This window comes from Salmo salar, chromosome ssa22, assembly GCF_905237065.1.
Source record: "Salmo salar chromosome ssa22, Ssal_v3.1, whole genome shotgun sequence".
NCBI lineage: Eukaryota > Metazoa > Chordata > Actinopteri > Salmoniformes > Salmonidae > Salmo > Salmo salar.
Window position 1 is genome coordinate 25,334,221 of NC_059463.1, and position 22,280 is coordinate 25,356,500.

Sequence of the window (22,280 nt, forward strand, 5' to 3'; positions counted from 1 at the left end):
ACCATACCAAATGTAACATCATACTAATTTGAGGGTCCCGGATTTTCGTTTACTATGTTACGTCTACCCCTGAGTCCAGGTTTCTGTACGGTGTAATGGGGAGCAGCTGTACCAGTAAACATGTTTATGAGTGGTTAATGAAAACAGGCTGGGATTCAACTTGTGATCTGTCCACCAATCACACCAGCTAATCTAAGTTCTAGTGGAGGCCCAGCCACTGTCTGCACTACACACAGTATGATGATATTATTCTATTACAACCAGCCATGTTTGATATCACTAGTTCAACTCAAAGTCTGCTGTTGTTGATGACACTGTAAAAACCACAGGGACTGTGCGTCTGTGTTTGCACATGCTTGTGTATTTGTGTTTATGTGAATGGAGTGTTCTCTTTCTTTCGCTCACTTTCCCTCGCTCTCTCTCTCTCTCTCTCTCTCTCTCTGTGTGTGTGTGTGTGTGTGTGTTCCAGTCTGGGTTTGATTCTCAGGGAAGTTTGGGGATTGTTTGTAAACATCAGCACCAGTAACTTTTATTTTATTGTTTTATTTTACTACATCACTCCCAGATGGCTGTATAAAGATGCCATTTTTTTCATGCAGTTATCACACTCACAAATATCCTGCTCTCTCTGACACACACACACACAAATACACATAAACAACCTCTTTCTCTCATACACACAAACTCCAACAACCTCTCTCTCACACACACACACGCACAAGTAAGATTACACACATACCGACACACACGCGGACAGATTTAAGTAGTTAATCCACTCACCTTCTCCTTAACTCTCTCTCTCCCCTTCCTTTCCAAAGGCAGTGTGAGGGTGTCAAGGAGGGAGCATGGTGTTTTCAGCTCTGACAGTCTGGGTGAATGCTCCCATAATTCTCTTTCATTATGAGGGAAAATGTTGTACTACAGCCAACGCATGTAGCCAATTATGCTTTAATTGAATTACCTGTCTACTGTGATAAAGAACACCCTGATTAACACAGAGAAGGATACTAAATGGGAATAGGAAGGTGAAAGTGCCCAACAGTGTTTTTCATCATTTCATTCATAAAAGGAGAGAGATGTGTTTTAAAGCAGGTCCCTTTAATGCCATAGCACTCTGACAGGGAGGCTACAAGAGTGTACTGAAACACACACACACACACACACACACAAATTCATCCCTATCATCTACGCCAACCCTGACCTCATCCCACACTTCTACACATGATCTCTTCCTCAGTTCTAATGGGCTGGGTGCTACAGGTGGTGCCAGATGGGTGTGAGGAACAGAGTCATATGATAGAAGGGCTGAGATACCCCCATACATATAGTGCATTGAGTTGGATAAATGAGCTATATAAATGCAATTTATTCAGTGATGATATTGTTCTATTGCAACCAGCCATGTCTGACAGATATCACTAGTTCTGCTCAACAACAGTCTGCTATTGTTGTTGACCTTGTAAAAACCTGCACAATTATGTATGTGCCCGATCTGTTTACTCCTATGACTGTGTCCAAGTACTTGATGTACCCCAGAACCAAACAACCAGCCAACTAACATAACAAACAAACACAAACAGTCTGCATCAGGGACACATGACTCTTTCTGCATTCCTCTGCTCTGCCTGAGAAACAAACAGAGGGGGGAGGGAGGGAGGGGGAGAGGGGGAGAGACAGAGAGAGAGCGAGAGAGAAGTGAGTGAGAGATTCAAAACAGTAAACAGATATACAGTAAACAAGTAAATAAATCACACCGGTGTTCCCTCAGCTCGCAAACACACACGCACACACACACACACACACACACACACACACACACACACACACACACACACACACACACACACACACACACACACACACACACATCGCCTGAGATGAGTCGTGAAGATCATTTTAGACCTGTGTGTCAGTGTTTGTCACATCTGTGCCCTGGTAGTGTAAACAAACAAACACACAACCAAACAAACAAACACACAAACAGAAACACAGTGTGTAAGCCTTACATGATTCTCAAACTCTTCTTTGTAGAACAGGAAACTTTTAAAACAAGCTCTTGCCCCCCTTCATAATAAATGCCCAAAACATATATGTTTACATAGCAATTACAGGTAGAATGTAATTATAGGTCTACACATTTTTTTAAATGTGCTTGGTGTGATTGCATATTGATTTGTGACACACAAGAACTTGTGTGTGTGTGGGGGGGGGGGGTGTACTGATCACTTCAGCTACCCCCACCACCCACCTACACTGCACCCTGGTCTTTAGCAGTATTCACCTAGCTAATGAAGACGTTGTTATTTAGGGCAGTCGTGGCCCATTGTCGAGCGGGTGTCTGACGGACTGTCATCATTCCCTCATGTTAAAAGCTTAGACAGAGAGAAAGTAGATAGACAGAAAGCACAGAGGGCACAATCAGGTTTATAGTAAGACAGGAAATATTCTAAGCTCTTCTCATGACTTATTGCTTCTCCATTTTTATTTTTATTTTCGCAGCAACAGGTATGATGTAATTTATTTTTTACTTCTCCTGATTCAGTCTTCCTGACATGTTGTCTTGACCCAGATTATAATGTCAATTAGCAAATGAAAGCACTAAACTAGGAAATATTTCAGGAAGAGTCATGCGATGTTTGGCTTACAAATATTTATTCGCTAATTCATATTATGTAACTATCAAAATATATTCATACTAAAAAAATAAAAAAAATAAACATTGAATGGATATCTAGAAGCAGGGCGTGCACAGAATTATGGGGGAGCAGGTGCTCAAAATGAAAAAATAACTCACAATTCATAACTGCCTCTGGAGCCAAAATGTCAACATATAGGCCTTTTTATTTTCTGCAACAGCACACTCACTCATCACACACTGTAAGCAAGCTAGTGCCAGTGACTCCTAGGCCTAGAGACGACGCGGGCTGATTGACAGAAAGAGAGACAGCTGATCAAAGTGAATGACGATGTAAATATTCTAGCAAGCTAGTTATCTATGCTGTTGAAAAAACACATTTTTGCTCAATTTTTTGTTTGTTCTGCTGCTGACATCGGCCTCTTACTAACAAGCAGTGAAGTTGCCCAAATCTTTGCCCCTGACAGTTAGAGACAGACATGACAGATCCAACTCTAATGTATCCTCCTACAGTATTCAAGTCTCCCCGTCACGCGCAGCCAGTGGCCACTGCATGCAAGTCAGAGGAGTGCGCTCTTGGGGCAGGAGGGCGGGGGAGAGGACATTTTCTGAGTTTCAAAGGCTTATAAAATTAGCTCGTTTGATGTGCAATTCGTTACATTTCAAATTATAATGGGCAATTAAAACACTCAAAATAAAATGTAAAAGTCATTCATAAAATTACAAAAATCCACGAGCTGCGAGTGCAATTTTTCTTATGTGGGCAAATGGGTAGGTGCTCAGGCACTGGTTGAGCCCTTTCTCTGCACATGATTACCTTAAAGCATATCTAGAAGCATAAAAAATGCTGTTGTTGTTTTTTAGTTGGAGAATGCGTTGTTGTTAATGGTTTCCAAGGTTTATATCTGTGTAGAGGAACATCTGTTGCTGCTTAGCTCCACAATGGACAAACTCAGCGGCGAGGCAAAGAGAGGTCAAAAGATCAGTGCCTTGCCCAGGCGCTCACACACACACACACACACACACACACAAACACCACAGGCAGACACCTCGCGCTGGCTGCCTTCATGTGCTGTGTTTTCTAAAAAAGGTGCTTACACATGGGCAACAGTAAGCGGCTAGGTTTTAAACATAGGGTTTTCACCAACAACGAATTCAGCAGGAGAAGTTCCGCCACCATTCATTTTCAGCAAGGGCATGCAGAGAAATGTGTAGGGGATTGTGGGAAGGTGACTGTGGAGAACCCTGCTAGCGGTGCGGAAGAAAAGGTTCAGCTCTGCTCTACTTTATGCCAATTTAAAGCGAAGCGTTGTGGCAAAGTGTTGTCAAGAGGAGGCACTGCCTCCAGTGGCTTGTATTCATGGTCCCAAGGGAAATATTTGATCAATAAAAAAATTGAAATTATAAAATAATTGATCTTTCATCTCTCTCTGTGTTTTCCTTGTTTTTCGTAAAGTGGCTGAATCTCACTGGAGAAATCATCTGAGCGAGGGAAACAGCGCCCCTCTGTCTCCGTATGTGTAGCCCATGTATCTGATGCTGTCTGGACCAAAAGAGTATGACATGTTTCTGCCATAGAACTTGATTGATTGATGCCAGCAAGAATCTGGCCTCCCTTGATATACAAATTATAAAAGAATTAGCCAATCAGTGTTGATCTGAGCTCAACTGTGGGTTGGCCTGGTGCAGCAAAACGCAGCTTTATTCTAAAATGGATTCAATTGTTTTTTTCCCTAATCAATCTACACACAATACCCAGCAATGACAAAGCAAAAACAGGTTTTCAGAAATTGTAAATATCACATTTACATTAGTATTCAGACCCTTTATTGAAGGACCTTTGGCAGTGATTACAGCCTAGAGTCTTCTTGGGTATGACACTACAAGCTTGGCACACCTGTATTTGGGGAGTTTCTCCCATTATTCTCTGCAGATCCTCTCAAGCTCTGTCAGGTTGGATGGGGAGCGTCGCTACACAGCTATTTTCATGTCTCTTCAGAGATGTTCGATCTAGTTCAAGTCCGGGCTCTGGCTGGGCCACTCAAGGACATTCATAGACTTGTCCCAAAGCCACACCTGCGTTGTCGTGGCTGTGTTTTTAGGATCGTTGTCCAGTTGGAAGGTAAACCTTCGCACCAGTCTGCGGTCCTGAGCGCTCTGGAGCAAGTTTTCATCAAGGATCTCGTTGTACTTTGCTCTGTTCATCGTTCCCTCGATCCTGATTAGTTAGATAATCTTGTTTCTCATGGTCTGAGAGTCCTTTAGGTGCCTTTTGGCAAACTCCAAGCGGGCTGTCATGTGCCTTTTAGTGAAGAGTGGCTTCCGTCTGGCCACCCTACCATAAAGGCCTGATTGATGGAGTGCTGCAGAGATGGTTGTCCTTCTGGAAGGTTCTCCCATCTCCACAGAGGAACTCTGAAGCTCTGTCAGAATAACCATCGGGATCTTGGTCACCTCCATGACCAAGGCCCTTCTCTTCCGATTTCTCAGTATGACCGGGCAGCCAGCTCTAGGAAGAGTCTTGGTGGTTCCAAACTTCTTCCAATTAAGGATGATGGAGGCCACTGTGTTCTTGGGGACCTTCAATGCTGCAGACATATTTTAGTACCCTTCCCCAGATCTGTGCCTCAACACAATCCTGTTTCTGAACTCTATGGACAATTCCTTCGACCTCATGGATTGGTTTTTGCTCTGACATGCACTGTCAACAGTGCATATATAGACAGGTGTGTGCCTTTCCAAATCATGTCCAATCAATTGAATTTACCACAGGTGGACAAATCAAGTTGTAGAAACATCTTAAAGATGATCAATGGGGGGAAAAAACTGTTTTTGCTTTGTCATTATGGGGTATTGTGTGAAGATTGATGAGGATTTTTATTGTATTTAATCCATTTTAGAATAAGGCTGTAACATAATAAAATGTTGGAAAAGTCAAGGGGTCTGAATACTTTCCGAATGCACTGTAACCATATATGCTTATATTGCGCAACGGCCTGAGATGATTGAAGTTCAATATGGAGCCTAGATAGCTAGCTAACTTAGCTAGTTCATTGTTGCCAATTCGAGGAAGTTAAGCTAGCAAGCATTTTAGCTAGGTTGCCTATGACAACAAAACCGAAATGTGTAGTGGTCTAAGGCATTGCATCGCAGTGCTTGAGGTGTCACTACAGACCCGGGTTCGATCCCAGGCTGTGTCACAGCTGGTCGTGACCGGGAGACCCATGAGGCGACGCACAATTGGCCCAGCGTCGTCCGGGTTAGGGGAGGGTTTGGCCGCCCGGGATCTCCTTGTCCCATTGCGATCTAGCGACTCCTTGTGGCGGGACGGGTGCTTGCAAGTTGACCTCGGTCGCCAGCTGGACGGTGTTTCATCCAACACATTGGTGCGGCTGGCTTCCGGGTTAAGCGAGCAGTGTGTCAAGAAGAAGTGCGGCTTGGCAGGGTCATGTTTCGGAGGATGCATGGCTCTCAACCTTCACCTCTCCCGAGTCCATAGGGGAGTTGTAGCGATGGGACAAGACTGTAACTACCAATTGATATCACGAAAAAGAGGTAAAAAGTACATCTAATAAAGGCGTTCTCTATGACAGAGCCGTAGACCATTTTGCCAACATAAAAGAGAGCAGGATGGCATTGGCGTTCAACTAGTTTACAAGTAGGGTGAGTAATTTTATTTTTTTTACTTGCGCACGAACACATACACACAGACAAACACACCCACACACACAGACAGAAATCAGTACCATGGACAGCCACATTATATTTAGCAACATTGATTGGACTAAGTTGTTTTTGGTATCTTTAACTTTGTTTTCAGTGTATTAAACTAAGCATATGTGACCCACCACCTGGAGTCGGTTCTATGTACCAAAATTTGAAATGGTGTCAGAGCTAGAAAATTGTATATCATACACTGCAATTGAGGAACAATGGGAAAGTAATTCTGCTTTGAAAGTTGATAAACTTGTAACCCTACGTTTGAGAAAATGGCCCTTGAATATTTTGGTACACCAACTGGAGAGCTCTTCTTTGTCTATACCAATTCAGCATTGTTCACACCCTCTTAAGCCTTAGCCCCACCCATCTCTTTACGGATTTACATGTGAGGCCATGTGCTAAACAGAGTGAGTAGTGGCAAAAGAAGTAGCCTACAATAAGGAAAAACGGCAAGTAAAAATACACTTTATCTAGTCCTTGGCCTATGTCCAGTCCAGGTCATATTGTTCTTCATAGCTCTAGTAAACACACACTATATCAAACAAAATCTAAGTTTATTTGTCACTTGCACAGGATACAGAAGGCGTAAACGGTACAGTGAAATGGTTACTTGCGTAATAGCAATATCAAAACAGAAAGTGTCCAGAAAGTGTCCATATTTATTTTATAAATATTTTATAATTATTAGATGACGCTTGCCCGACACACTTGTCTAAATTGATAGGTTGTGTGAAAGAAATGCTAAAACTAGCCCCCCAGCCACATCTAGCTAAGTGGATGGGTCACTATTGTCTAGACATATAATCATCCCAAGACACACCTGGCAAACTAGATTGGTCATGTAATCACCTGGCGAAGTGAAGTCTTTTGTTTAGACATATAGCTAGCTAGCTAAATAATGAACCGGCATAATCCCAACTCATACTACTACCAATACAAACATTTTCAAAGCTGTAGTATGAATTTCCAGGTAGCTAAAGCTAACCAATTACTGTAGGTTCAATGTTAGCTAACTAACATTAGGCAATAACTAGCAATGCAAATGGTTTTCTGATTTGAATAATATTACGACACAGATCATACACGTAATGTTAGATAGCGAGTCAGCAAGCTAACACTCGCTCGCTAGCTAGCTAACAGTATGCTTTACCTTGCAATGAAAATGACTTCCTGACAATTAGAATTAGAAACTTATAATATCTGAAAATGTAGCAAGACTCTTACCCGTATACATGGATGAACGCTTCACTACAGACTGCAACCATTTAACTCCATTTTGTTTGTAGCTACATCTTGTTCGGCTAGCGTCTGTCAAGGTACTCCGATTGGCGTGTGCAGAAAGTAGCCCTATCTGTCTATAGCGCCTGCTAAATTCAGGGCATCTATGTTGTTTAGAAAAGTAGCAAAACTTTTGTAGTTCTCGATGGCTAATGTTATAGCTATAAAAAAAAAACTCTGCGGTAGAAAGGACTCTCGACATACTGAGCAGCTCACGTTATAGACAGAAGCATGCTACATGGCAGACCAATCCAAACAAATCTCTCAGCATGTCCAGCCCATCCTTTATCTCAGCCAATCATAGCTAGCGGGAAGGTTCCTGATTTTTTTCCATGTTTAAACCAACTAGGCTCTTAATTTAACAATTGTATTCATATTTACAGATGGAATACAAATTTGTTATTAGGGCACATGAAAGTTCACATGTTTGAGAAGACATTTCTGCCAAAAAACGCATTTTGATTTTTAAAAAAGACGTTCAAATGCCTTTCCTGTGAAGTAGTGACGTGCGGCATACGCCAAGCTTTCTGAAACGGATCATATATAACCTTGTTGGTTTTGTATTGGTATTTTATTAGGATCACCATTAGCTGTTGCGAAAGCAGCAGCTACTCTTCCTTTGGTCCACAATGTTTAAATGTTTAAGTGTAAATGGTGCTGGAATAGCGGAGGCTGTTGTCTTTGTGCTGACTTACAGTAACTGGTTATAAATCACTAGTTGTTTAGTAAACTGTTGAAAACATGAACTTGCTTGACCATACTGCAGGTCTTATAACTGTTTGTTAGATGCAATGTTTGCTTTGTAGACTTTACCGGACAGATGTTGCTCTCCAGTTTTGTGATGAAACAAACGTATGTGTAGTTGAATTTATTCCGCCACTGTGTGACTTGTCTTTGACTTATCGTATATCACATTGGTGTAGGAATGAATGGGCTATAGAGCAAACAACGCAATTATCACAACATAGGTTGTAATATGGCCTTCTATAATATGGCCTTTTTACTGGCTTGGCTTGGCTTCCCCACTGATGTTACCCACACACCACTACTGGCTGCCTCTGGTCAAAACGCAATGATAGATTTCAATTGGAGTAGCGCGGAAAAACGCAAGCAGTTTTGCAAGCAGCGCGGTTACTGTTGCTTGCTCCTATGAGCTGCAGGGCTGGCTTGCAGCTTGAGGCACTAAAAGATAACAGTTGCTGAAGTCTTCAGCGGCTGCCCCGCATGTTTGACCAATGAGCTGAGTTCATCTTGTCAACCTATTAAACAATGTGTTATTGAAAACATTTGAGCTGACAACAACCAGGACCGCTGGTTTCTCTACACCAGTGGCGGTCAGTGCCGTTTAAGATGAGGGAGGACAATAATTTTTTTTCATGAGCATGGCCTTATTTCTATTACAGCATAAACCTGTCGCTGTTAATAAATTGACCTTGGTGAATGGAATATGAATGACAGTCTTCCATGACTGTCATTCATATTTCATTCAACCAGTTCAATGTAACAGCGACAGGTTTAGGCTACTACATGATACCCTAATGTTCGCTATACCCATCATGAGGTTGCTACAACCTGGCCTATGAATGAAGGTTTACAACATAGGTGCCCACAGGTCGAGACAAAAATTTGAGGTGACAGACAGTGACACATGGACAGACAGTGACACATTCAATACCGCTTTGCACACTCTTGCCTGCATCTTGCTGATCTAGGGTGTAATCATTAGTCCAACAGTTGCAAACAAGAGTTTCTATTGGACAAATTCAGCTATGTTTATCCCCGTTTTGTTCTGTTTGCATCCATTAAGGAAATGTTTTTCAACAGAATCAGGGAAAGGAATACACCCTTGATCACTCATAAACACAGTTCACTTTTTTAGCAGCCACGTTGTATTGCTTCTCACACTCTCCTCCTCTCACCTTTCCCCTTCGCTTGTGGACTTCAAAGCACAACACATCACCTTTCCAAGCCAAACCTTATCATAACCACCTCACACAGCCTACATCGTTGTCACCATATTAGCTAAAGTAACGTCATAGTCAACATAGCTAATTGAACTAACTACAATCATGCAGTAACGTTAGTGTACAGTCAGTAAGCAGTTGAGCACTTACACCGGCGGACCCGGTGGCAATAAATTAGTAAAACCTTGACTTGAAAGAGTTCCAGTGTTGTGTTGGATAGTCATAGCCAGCTAGCTAACATATAATCCGTCTGTTTGAGCCAGGGTGTTTGAGTAGGCTAAACTAGCTAGGAGCATTTGCTAGCTAAGTGAAACTGAAAGTGAAAATAAATGACAAAATCTCTCTCTATCTCTTTCTTGCTTCTCCTTCATTTTGGAAGAAATTAATTTGTTCAAAACTTTAACTATTGTCTTTCTCTTTGAGTCAACTACTCACTATATTTTATGCACTACAGTGCTAGCTACAGTAGCTGTAGCTTATGCTTTCAGTACTAGATTCATTCTCTGATTGGGAAAGAATTGTGAGAACAACATGTCAGTTCTGATAGGTTGGAGGAAGTCCTCCAGACGTTGTCATAATTACTGTGTGAGTCTATTGAAGGTGGTGAGAACCATGAGCCTCATAGGTTTTGTATTGAAGTCAATGTGCCTAGCTGTCCTCCGGCTACACCGTGGTGCTACCAAAAAGAGTGCTGTTGAGGCTACTGTAGACCTTCAATGCAAAACAGTGTGTTTTAATCAATGATTTGGTGATGTGAATATATTTAGTATAGTTTTATCTAAAAAGGGTAACTTTTTAAATGTTTAAAAAAATATGTTTTTATGAAACTCACTGAGGAGGATGGTCCTCCCCTTCCTCCTCTGAGGAGTCTACAGTGCTCTAAATATGGTAGGCGGATTTTCTAGCGGTGCAATTGCCGCTTGCCACCCGGCCATGTGAAGCGCTTTTCTCTGCCACTCGCAAGGCACAGGGAGATGAGAACGAGCACCTGTTTTAGAGGCATTACGGTAGAGAGCAAACTATCCCCCAACATATCCTCAACCAACACACAACCCGAATAATTCAACACTGATTTGCTAGAGAAGGAGCGAGCGACAGATGGGATGCCAAAAACTGAGTCGATTATCGTCTTTGGGACTTGTGGAGGGGTTAAGATCTGAATAACGGCGAGATAGCAGGATCAGACCAGAGTGAGGAGAGCCGGCAACGAACAGCCCGAAAAGCTGGGTGCTTTCTCTCCATCAACTTCCCCAAGGGCTGCGCATGCAGCCTGTGTGTGAGTAGTGGCACTAGTATTGTTCTGACTTCACTAGCTACAGTGCCCACTCCTAGAGAGAGAGAACGCACAACAAAAGGACAAGAAAGGAAGGAAGCACGGAGTAACTAACGAAGACGGTTGTCGTTGAAAGTAATGGTCCTGCGATACCAATCTTAGATTCCAAGATTTCTCTCTTTTTGTTATTTTGCCTTGAGTCTTTGTAGCCGCGAGGGGACTCGCCGTGTGGTGTTGCGCCGAGCTGAAGCGGGGCTGTCCACATGGTCCAGCCACTGGTGTGAAAGTTGACTTCTTCAGAAAACAAGAACAGGTTGATACACGTATCTACATATTCTCCATCCCTCTTAATTGTCCTTTCTTCTCCTCTGTCTCTCTGTCCGTGTGTTTTTCCAAGAGTGAAAGTGTGTGCGCGCGTGTTGTTGAGTTCGAACACTGCAAAAATTGGACTTGTTTATGGCTATCATTGTTTTCAGCAAAAGTCTTATAAACCAATAATAACAAAATCTTACCCTCTATTGAGCGAATGACTAGGCTTTTATTGCCTAATGTGCGTTTCACCAAGGCTGGCATACACTGTAGTCCCAATATGAAACTTTATATCGGCTCCTTTTCAGGCCATGCACTTTGAAGTCGTTCTTCATTTTGTACAATAGAAAAAAGTTTTGTCGAAAATGGCAAGGACCCACGAGCGAGTTTCTCGCGACCTCTCCCCTAGATAAACACGTGCTATCAAAATAACAGATTGCAATTTTAATATGAAATCCATATACTTTAGTATACATACTTTGGAAATAGGCCTACTTGATTTAGATTTTAAAATGTAGGTGTGAAATGATAGTTATAGTTGTAGACTGCAGGAGCGGTGGCTGCATGCTGCCTCACCGCTTATGGAAGGTGTCAGGTTCACAAACGCTCGCACATGAAACAACAAAAAGTTTTCAGACAAAGCTGGCCCACAAACATGTTCGGAGTGAATTTGAATGAAAGTAGCAAATGCACGGAGGTGCACAACCGTCAAACGCTAAACGAGTCCTTTGTAAAATACTTTGATTAATCGCGTCTCCAATAACGGGTGTAAATTTACACACTCATTCGGCCATCGTTTGAATTCTTTTTGATCGTTTATTACCCGTTCACCACACACCGAACGAGGTCTCAATAGATTTGCGATTGTTGAATTTTAATTAAAGATACATTTTAAGGGTCCACATTAAATCTATGATTAAGCTTTTCAATTATTTTATAATTAATTTAGACAAGAACACTAATATGCCTAAATAATTAGTTTTTACGGTCAAACTTTTAAATATTTTTAAATGTTGTTGTCTGCTGATTGTGGGCTTGTATTTAGCAGACTTCAATCCGGGTGGTATGGAAGGTTTGGTCTCAGTCTTTATGGAAGGCTAGTGTCCCTTTTATTTGAATTTATTCACAATTGTCTCAAATACAATAGAAATCTACTGTAACAGTAGGCTATTGTTATTATTGATTCAGTTTACCTAACAATAGGCTAAAGGCCTAGCCTACTGTTGATGATACTTGCAATTGTGCTTCAAAATCAAAGTTGGTGTGAAGCGCATGGAACAATTTATGTCGATGATTTATTATTGGTTATTAGGCATGCATAATCTATTAATCAGAATTGGATATACTTACCTATCAGAAAAGCAAAAGGCATGAAAAGCCGAGAAGATCCCTTTTTAGCTGATAACTTCTTCGTTTTGTTTTATATATATATATACAATTATTGTATAACTTCTAAGATAATGGATAAACACATCTCCTCACAATCTTTATTGATTTAATTATGAAAATATGTATTTTGCAACTGACGCATATGAAATGTATTGGGAATATAAATAACTATACATTTGAAAATATACAAATTGTAAAAACTTATGCTAGTGTTGAAAAGTTGTCGGGTGCAATAGGACTCATCAACAGAATAGCCAAATGCGCCCCATGCACAATAACTAATGGCTACTCATTTCAGGCTCTGAATGTGCACTTTTGTGAGGAGACCCATTTTAACACATTTAAGCATTCCGGCGTTTAGAGTTGTTTTTCATCGAATATTCATTCTATATCTCATTATGAACGTTTTTTGTTTGTTTTGTAATGTCCTATAAAAGCCTTTAAATAATTTCCTAATCTACTTTCTACTAAATCTATAAATTCATAATTCATTTTAAATAATTGCATTGTCTCAAACAAGTAGGCTATTTTCAACATCTCACAAGGCTATGTAGAAATTGTCACAGACACCACCGCTATATTGTTGCGGTTGAGTTCCTAAATTTGAGCACACCCATATATCTCCCTACATTACCGTCCCTGAGCTCCCTAAATATCAGCCTTCATCTGGGACATTCCTGCACGTCAGACGCAATGATGTCCGTCATGATGGAGAAATTAAATTACAATTAGTTGCTATTGGTTGCGGCGCGGTGCCATTGGTCTGTAAGTCATTAAAAAGAAAAAGGCAGATCATTGCCGTTTTTCCTTTTGATTGATGGACGCTGGGGCATTTGACATAATTAATTAATTTAGTGTGTTCCCGCTCCCTCTCTCTCCATGTTGTTTTGCGGCTCCTGTCCCCCTGTCCTTCGCTCCGAGGCTGCGCGTGCCACGGGAGGCATTTCTGCAACGCGATGGTGACACAGTTTTAATTGCACCACTGATGGAGGTTTAATATAATTTTTAGAGGGGATGAAAGAGCTATATTTCACATTTTATATCCATGTCATAACTCTTCTCCCAGGCAGGAAAACATGGATTTGGTTGGTGGTATGTGTGGTGGCATAAATATATATTCACACCCGGGGACTAGTTATTTTAATTGTTCACAAACACACCTGGGCTGATTTTCTTCTCTGAGATCAGTGGGTTATTTATAAAATCATGATTAGCATTTATTCCTTAAGAATATAAGAAATTGAAGGGACTTTGTAACTGAACAACAAAAGTAATCTGCCTATAGTTAGCCCCACTAATTCTTTAAAACCAGGCAAATTCTTTGAAAGGGTATTTTAAACTTTTTATATTTTACTAAAAGCAATTCCCCTCCTTTAGGTATGTCCAGATTTATTTAGAATGTTTTATCTAATTTAATCTTTCTGATTGTGTTATTCTATTTTTAGCTCTATTCTATTTTACTTTGCTCATAACCAACTTGGTGGGAAATTTCAACTGAACTGATTCCATTTTTTGGAATGGCTTTAGAGTTTAGGGTGAGAGAAAGCAGGGGCTTTATCAGCAGTGTGTGTCATGTTGGCTGTGGTCTAGAGATCCAGACCTGGCTTTAAGACAGGAGAAAGTGGTTGCGTTGGCACAGTTGGTTGGAGCATGATGATTGTAATTCCAGAGTTGTGGGTTTGATTCCCGCATGGGCCACATATACTGAAGATATAACATCATTTGAAGTAGCTTAAGGGAAAAGTGTCAGCTGAATTACTCTGTTATCATTATTGAAGATCCTCAGCTACAACAGGCATACCTGCTGCTGGGCTGAGAGAGAGACTGGAACAGGGAGGGTCTCTCTTCAGAGAGAAGGAGAGCGGGACATTTTACACTCTATTGGAGATGGTAGTTACCTAGTAATTATTTGAAAATTATATTTAGATACTAACAGTACATTCTTACTTTTCTATACATGTGGTATCTAAGAAAGATAATAGGATTTTAGATAAGAACAGTCTGTTTGAATGTAATATAAAGAATATGTGAGAAGAGCAGCTTGAGAAAAGTAGAGTTTGTGAGAAAAAGCAAAAGTGAGATAATAGACAGGGTATTTGAGAGGGAAAAGAAGTGATTTGGAAATGAGGTGGACACAGTCAGGAAGCTAGAGGTGTCAGAAAAAGGCTGACTCTCTCTGCTCTATCTGCTATTGTGTCCAGCTGCAGACAGTAAAATCAGACGTTTTTTTTCTTCTTTTCCTCGGCAGCTGACTGTTTTTCATGTCCTGTTGTTGAATTTGTCCTGCATGTCTCTCTGTCTCACACATTTTCTCTTCTGATTTGTTGAGTTTCTATTACTGCTGGATTTTCAGTGTTGTAGAGAATATTTTTCTTATATCTGTGTAGTGTGTAAAATGTTTTTGGACTTTCTATTATGGTATATTTAGTTAAAGGAAAGCAAAGTCTGTTCACTATTTGCTGAACAGCATCTGTAATGTCAGTAGTGATTGTGTGAAATGCAACAGTGCAGTAATAGTGATTAGATGACACTATCAGGGTGGGACAGATAGACAACCTTTATGTGTGTCTGAACGTGTTTTGGTTGTAGTTAAGCATAGTGTGTGTGTGTGTGTGTGTGTGTTTGTGTGTGTCTGGGCTGTAGTCAGGGTTTTAACTGGCTGTGTGTCAGAGCCTGGGTGTGACTAGAACATGTTCCAGATTGTCAAACAAAATGTACAATAAACACGCTAACATTTGAATGCTTTACTATACTATAAAATGATAAGACTGTATTGACTGCTGTATTATAATATCAATCGGACTGCTTCAAAACGTTCCATTGTGGGCTTAATGCACACCAACTTTATTGTGGTGGTCCATCAACGTAATATAAGTGTTCTTACCACGAGTACGTGTGTGTGTGTGTGTGTGTGTGTGTGTGTGTGTGTGTGTGTGTGTGTGTGTGTGTGTGTGTGTGTGTGTGTGTGTGTGTGTGTGTGTGTGTGTGTGTGTGTGTGTAAAAGAGTGCCCATTCAAAATTCATATGGGCTCCAGTCAAGTGAGATGGACAGTTGTTTGTGAAGGTTTTCATGTCCTGAGCATGGCTAATATTGAACACTTTTCTGAGGACTCGCTCTGTCGGCCTGTCTCTCTATCCCCCTCTACATGAAACCTCTCCTGCCAGACCAAAACTACTGCTGCCCATTGGTTGAGTGGCTTTATCTGCTGCTCCAAAGTGTTTTTAAAGAGAGGTGTAAAGCCATCGATACATGATGCTCGTATGTGTAGGATTTGACCCAGTCGATATCCTGCTATTTGCCTCCATCACAGTACTTCCATTAAAACCGATTCTGTGGAAAAAGGACAAAATGAAATGGTTATGTTTACACTTCATAATCAATGCATGTGTTGGCTGTTTTTTGAGGAAGCCTAAAAGTCTGGAAAATATGTTGTTTTTTATAAAAATAAAAATAAATCTGTTAAGAATTGAAATGTAGAAGTTTTAAAGCTTTGTTGTGTGTGTGGAGGTAGCTAGCTGGTGATGAGAGTGCTGGCTGTGGTCATCAGTTAGGTGATTGACGTGAGTGTTGATCCGCCGCCACATTGCTTTAGTTTCAACCATGATTACACATGTGGTTCTAATTGAACCTGTTATTGGGGAGAACGAGAGGCCCAAATATTTTTGTGTGTTCGTGTGTGTGCATGTCTATTTGTGTGTTGTGCATGTCTATTTGTGTGTTGTGCATGTCTATTTGTGTGTTGTGCATGTCTATTTGTGTGTTGTGCATGTCTATTTGTGTGTTGTGCATGTCTATTTTTGTGTTGTGCATGTCTATTTTTGTGTTGTGCATGTCTATTTGTGTGTGTGCATGTCTATTTGTATGTGTGCATGTCTATTTGTGTGTGTGCATGCCAAATGCTGACCTGTGGATTAGGGAAAGTAAAGCCAGCAGAATCCGACTGACACAGCATCACTAGTCCAGAGAAAGACAGAGAAAAGCAGAATGAAGAGAGAAAAGGGGAAAGACAAGTTGTGGAATGAGGGAGCGAGCCGTGGACCAGAGGAGGAAAGAGGAGAGGATATTCTGTGATGCCCTGGGTAGATTTTAGGGTGATTCACAGCAGTCTATTTGAGTGTAGAAGAGAGAAGAGGAGAGGGAGCGAGAGAGACAGGCAGACAGATAGACGAAGAGAGCGAGAGATTTTGTGATAGAGAGATAGATTCAGAGTGTGAGCCTCTTAAGGGCTGATGGATGTGGGAGGGAGTGACCCTGCAGCACAGAGAGAGGAAGGGACCACTTCCTATGGGCCTGGGGAATGGGAAAGAGGGAGAGAGAGAAAGAGAGAGAGAGAGAAGAGGACGGAAATGACAGTATGTGTGTAGCAGGCAAGCAGGCGTGGGTCATTATGTGTGGAAGCATTAGATCAGCGTCCCCTGAGAGAGCTTGGCAGCCACAGGCCAGCTTTATGACCCATTGCTGGAGAGACTGGAGACAGAGCACGAGATGGAGGGACTGAGAAAGAAAGGATAGAAGGGACTGTGCCTGTGGCTGGACATTTAGCTGGAGATGGGACTGTAGCAGTGAGCAGGGCCAGGGCCTGGGCTCGTGGAGGCCTGGGGAAGGGCAAAGGCTGGGACAGTGAGGGAAAGGGAAAGGTGAATACCTAGTCAGTTGTCCAACTGAATGTATTCAACTGAAATGTGTCATCTGCATTTAACCCAACCCCTCTGAATCAGAGAGGTGCAGGGCGCTGTCTTCATCGACATCCACGTCTTCGTGCCCGGGGAACAGTGGGTTAACTTCCTTGATCGGGGGCAGAATGACAGATTTTTACCTTGTCAGCTCGGGGATTCGATCTAGCGACCTTCCGGTTACTGGCCCAATGCTCTAACCACTAGTGAGCTAGAGAGGGAGATGACTGGAGCTGAAACTGGAATAGGAGGGACTGAGAGGTTGAGGTAGATGTAGAGATTTAGTAACATGGGACAGGTCCAATAATCTTGGACAGGGGGCAGGGCCATGGCAATTAGCTGCTATAACCTAACCTCAGCACAACCTGGCTGTACCTGTATCTGGGTGGAGATGGAGCTGGCAGTCTGCTGAGTGTGTGATGACACTCATCATGGCCACCATGGAGATGTGACATGGATGGACAGAGTGTGAAAGTAGGGAAATGGAGTGTGTGCATGGGAGACAGATAGAGAGAAAGTGTGGGGGAGAGGTGGTGTGTTGGGGAGTTGATCGTATGACAGAATGTGTGTGTGTGTGTGTGTGTGTGTGTGTGTGTGTGTGTGGTATGGCATCCTCATAGAGCCTGTCTCTCCCATCTCCCCAATCTCCCCCATTCAAAACCTGTCTCCCCCTCCCCCTATGACCCTTCGTAAGGGTGTCATAAGAGAGTCGTTGGTGTATTCCAACCCTCTGTACCAGTCTGACAACCCACCTGTCAATCAACCAGTTGCCGAGGGAACAGATCACTTCAAAGACTTCTTCCAAACAACAATGGGACTAAACTTTCTGGTACTGTTTTAATGCCTTTATTACACGGTTCAACTGATGCACGGGTGACAGCTGCACAGTCCTGAACGCAACTTTAGCGCTGCATAAACCGCCTGCCTGTAGAGGAGCGCTACCCGCCTCTTAAACGTACCACACTCTGCGGCAGCCGTGGTGAAATCCGCCAGGCGAGCTCTGGAGAGAGATTCCCACTCCGGGAAGGTTTAAGCGGGAGGAGGAGCAGCCACAGATTCACGCTCAGCCCTGAACGCTCCCCAGCGGAAGGAAAACAGTGTCAGGAAACGAGTGTCTTCACTGCCTTAGCACAGATTTGTGTTTGATGATACTAATGCTTTCGCCCCCCCCCGTCCCTTTTGGTTTTGAGGTTTAAAAGTGTAGGAAAGTTTTGACATTTCTGTGTGTTTAGTTCAGGTTGTTTGTGTTCATTAGCTGTATGTGTTGTTTAGTTTGGCTTTGAATGTGTAATGTCTTTTGTGCTAGGTTGTGTGTACAGTATGCTATACTGTAAAGAGGTATGAGGGAAGCCCCTATAGGAACTAACTAAATCTTCTCCATACCCCTGTCCCAGTCCCTCCCACCCACCCATTGACCATATAAGTAACAAGCGTATAAATGTATCTCATTATGTTGACTAATCCGTAAAGTATTGGGGTGCTGCTGGCTAACACAGGCTAACACTGCGGCTGAGAGGCTGGCGAAGGCTGCTATTTTATGGTATTAGTGATGGGTGACATAGGATGACTACTTAAACTATTAGCATGAGAAACAGGCTGTGGTGGGCAGAGCGCTAGATATATATACCCACTGACAGAGAGATCTGTTAACCAGTCTAAACCCAAATCACAATGTGCTGCTAGAGAGGACGGATTGACAGCTATACCCCCCACCCCCCTTCCTTTTGCTTATGCATTCACTTGGCACTAACTGACTGCAATTTTTGTACTCATTACAGGAAAAAGGAAAATAAAACTCATACACTCAGGATTTTTTTGTTGCAATATTTATATATATCTTTTCAAAAGTCTGTTATTTTGTGTGTTTCACTGGTGTTGTCATGACATGTTTGAGATTTAAGTATTGTATGGTTATGAGGCTCAAATGTCTCTCTCTTTCCTCTCTCTCGCTCTCCTCTCTCTTTCTCTCTCTCTCTCTCTCTCTCTCTCTCTCTCTCTCTCTCTCTCTCTCTCTCTCTCTCTCTCTCTCTCTCTCTCTCTCTCTCTCTCTCTCTCCCTCCCCGTGGTCCTTGAGGTGAAGTGGTTTTGCCGGACTTTGCCCCACAGGGGGTGAGGACTCTGAGGCTCTGTGTGTGCCCTTTCAAAGCAGTGGAGAGAGGGAGAGAAGGATAGAGGAAATGGGAAGGAGAAGGGGAGAAACGGATAAAAGAATAGCACAGTAGCTATGAGAGTCTTGAGATCACACAGAGGCAGGGGCTGAAGGAAGGATGTAGTGGGATGGTGTGGGGTATGTGTGTGACCACAATTACCTGTCAGTTATGTAGTTTCCCTTGGACAGAATTTCTCAGGTTTGATGTTGTTTTTCTGACGGCTGAGGAGAAATAGCAGAACAAAAGCTAACAGGTTGACCCTCTCCTGTCCCAGTGATAACGTCATGCTATGGACTTTTTAGATACAAATATATCAAGTTAGAAAAAATCTAAAGGATATACACCAAATCATATTATCATTAAAGAAATGTGTGTTTGCATGACTTCTCCTTTGCCGTTGGTGATTAGTGTGTGTTTGTTACACCAGCAGGTTACACAAAGTGCCTGTAACCATCGGTTACGGCTGGCTTTTGCTCTCGGCTGTGTTCGGCTGGCATTGTAATGTGTGTGTGTGTGTGTGTGTGTGTGTGTGTGTGTGTGTGTGTGTGTGTGTGTGTGTGTGTGTGTGTGTGTGTGTGTGTGTGTGTGTGTGTGTGTGTGTGTGTGTGTGTGTGTGTGTGTGTGTGTGTGTGAGGTGGGCATTGTTGACCAAGGGACATCTGCCACTAGATTATCCCCAGCCGCTATCTGAATAATTGTGTAATCCCCCTCTCCCTCCCTCCTTTCGTGCCTCGTTCCCCACAAATCCCTCGCTCCTAAGAAAGAGGAAAAGAAGGACTAGTCTCTTCTCCTTTCCTTGCCGGTCTGTGGTGGCCCAGTGGGATATGACAGGTGTGTGTATGTGTGTGTGTTTCTGTGTGATGCGCAGGTGTGTTTCTGTGCCCCTGGTCACTGTTCGCTGTCTGACATTTCTAGGGGGATTTGAGCGCGGCCTCCTCTCTTTCTTCCTCTCCTCTCCCATCCCTTCTTCCCAGGGAAATAAAGCAGCCTAATCCTGTCAGATTACCTCTGCTGTCCAGGACTCTTTTACCACACAGTGTATTAGACAGACTCCAGTCTTTAAAAAGAGAAAGACAAAAGAAAGAGTGTTTTGTGGCGCTGGCCTTTGAAACCACAGCAGTCTGAAGCTGGCTGAGACCACTGGTCAGGGGTGACAGAGAAGAGAGGAAAGAAAGGTGGAAATAGAAGAGGATAGAGGAGTGGAAAATAGGAGAGGAAGTAGGATGAAAAAATAGGAAATAAGGAGTACTACTGTATCTTTAAAGAAATACCACTGTGTTGGTGATCCTAAAACTGTCATTTAGTATTGATAAAAAATAAGCAGTGTTCAATAGAATTATAATACACCCATTTTTAATAGTTTAGCTCTGGATTTTGTTTGAACAACAAAAAAACTAACTGGTCCCTTCATTTCTGACAATTAGCCTAATCTAAAACAGGTGGTAGAGTGGAAAAAAGTAGGCTATTTGTACTAAACACCTCATCCACATTTTGTGCAATTCTAGAACATATGCTCACTGCAGGGTAAGAAGAAATGTAATGAAACATTGGGTCAAAAAGTGCAATTTTCTGTTAAGAATGTCAGACTCAAAATTGAGTCGATACGGTATTCTGTGTTCGAAGTCCTCAGTATTGGTAGATTGAGAGTTGAGGTGGAACGGAAAGGGAAGGACAGGGGGTGTATTTTCTATAGAATGACTTCCCTGGCTTTAATGCGCAGCCAGTTCCTTTTTCTCTCTCATTTAATACTTTTTATTTTGTCATCCCCCTTTCTTTCCCTCCGTCAGTTGTCAGACAGATGTGTCTGTACAGATATGCTTCTCTGTCACTCACAGGGCTACTTTTGTGACTCTCTCACACATACACACATGCACACACGCATACATGCCTGCTTGCACAAATAAACACGCATACACTCACTCACAGATATGAAGAGTATGTGTGTTCTCTGTGAGTACTGTCGCGGTTCTCTTGGTTTTGGTGTGTGGTGTTCCGAGCGGTTTAACTGCTCTTTTATTTGTCAGTTCAAATAGAGTCGATCTGAAGCAGCCCCTCTCTTCCTTTCTCACACACAGCCTTTCCTTCCTCTTATCCTCTCCTCCTGTCCTCCTCAGACATTCACAAGCCTTTCCTCCTCTCCTCTCTCTCTCTCCCTCTCTCTCTCTCACACTCTGGCATGGGAGGTAAAGACATGGCTGCCTTCTCGAATTAACCATCCTCTCTGTTCTCCTCTCTGTTCTCCTCTCTGTTCTCCTCTCTGCTCTCCTCTCTGCTCTCCTCTCTGCTCTCCTCTCTGCTCTCCTCTCTGCTCTCCTCTCTGCTCTCCTCTCTGCTCTCCTCTCTGTTCTCCTCTCTGTTCTCCTCTCTGCTCTCCTCTCTGTTCTCCTCTCTGTTCTCCTCTCTGCTCTCCTCTCTGCTCTCCTCTCTGCTCTCCTCTCTGTTCTCCTCTCTGCTCTCCTCTCTGTTCTCCTCTCTGTTCTCCTCTCTGTTCTCCTCTCTGCTCTCCTCTCTGTTCTCCTCTCTGCTCTCCTCTCTGTTCTCCTCTCTGTTCTCCTCTCTGTTCTCCTCTCTGTTCTCCTCTCTGCTCTCCTCTCTGTTCTCCTCTCTGTTCTCCTCTCTGCTCTCCTCTCTGTTCTCCTCTCTGCTCTCCTCTCTGTTCTCCTTTCTGTTCTCCTCTCTGTTCTCCTCTCTGTTCTCCTCTCTGCTCTCCTCTCTGCTCTCCTCTCTGTTCTCCTCTCTGCTCTCCTCTCTGCTCTCCTCTCTGCTCTCCTCTCTGTTCTCCTCTCTGCTCTCCTCTCTGCTCTCCTCTCTGCTCTCCTCTCTGTTCTCCTCTCTGCTCTCCTCTCTGCTCTCCTCTCTGTTCTCCTCTCTGTTCTCCTCTCTGCTCT

At 42.7% G+C, this 22,280-nt stretch overlaps 1 protein-coding gene across 5 annotated transcripts in view; it reads left to right on the forward strand.

Annotated features, from left to right (window-relative positions):
• The first annotated feature begins 10,528 nt into the window (after positions 1–10,528).
• foxp4 (forkhead box P4) overlaps positions 10,529–22,280 on the forward strand; it is a 178,592-nt gene continuing 166,840 nt past the window's right edge. For 3 of the 5 annotated variants that reach the window (XM_014166823.2, XM_045705236.1, XM_014166826.2), the window contains exon 1: positions 10,529–11,183. The gene's annotated coding sequence lies outside the window, so the exon portion shown is untranslated. The remainder of the gene's footprint in view (positions 11,184–22,280) is intronic. The other 2 variants (XM_014166819.2, XM_014166825.2) reach the window with 2 other exon arrangements.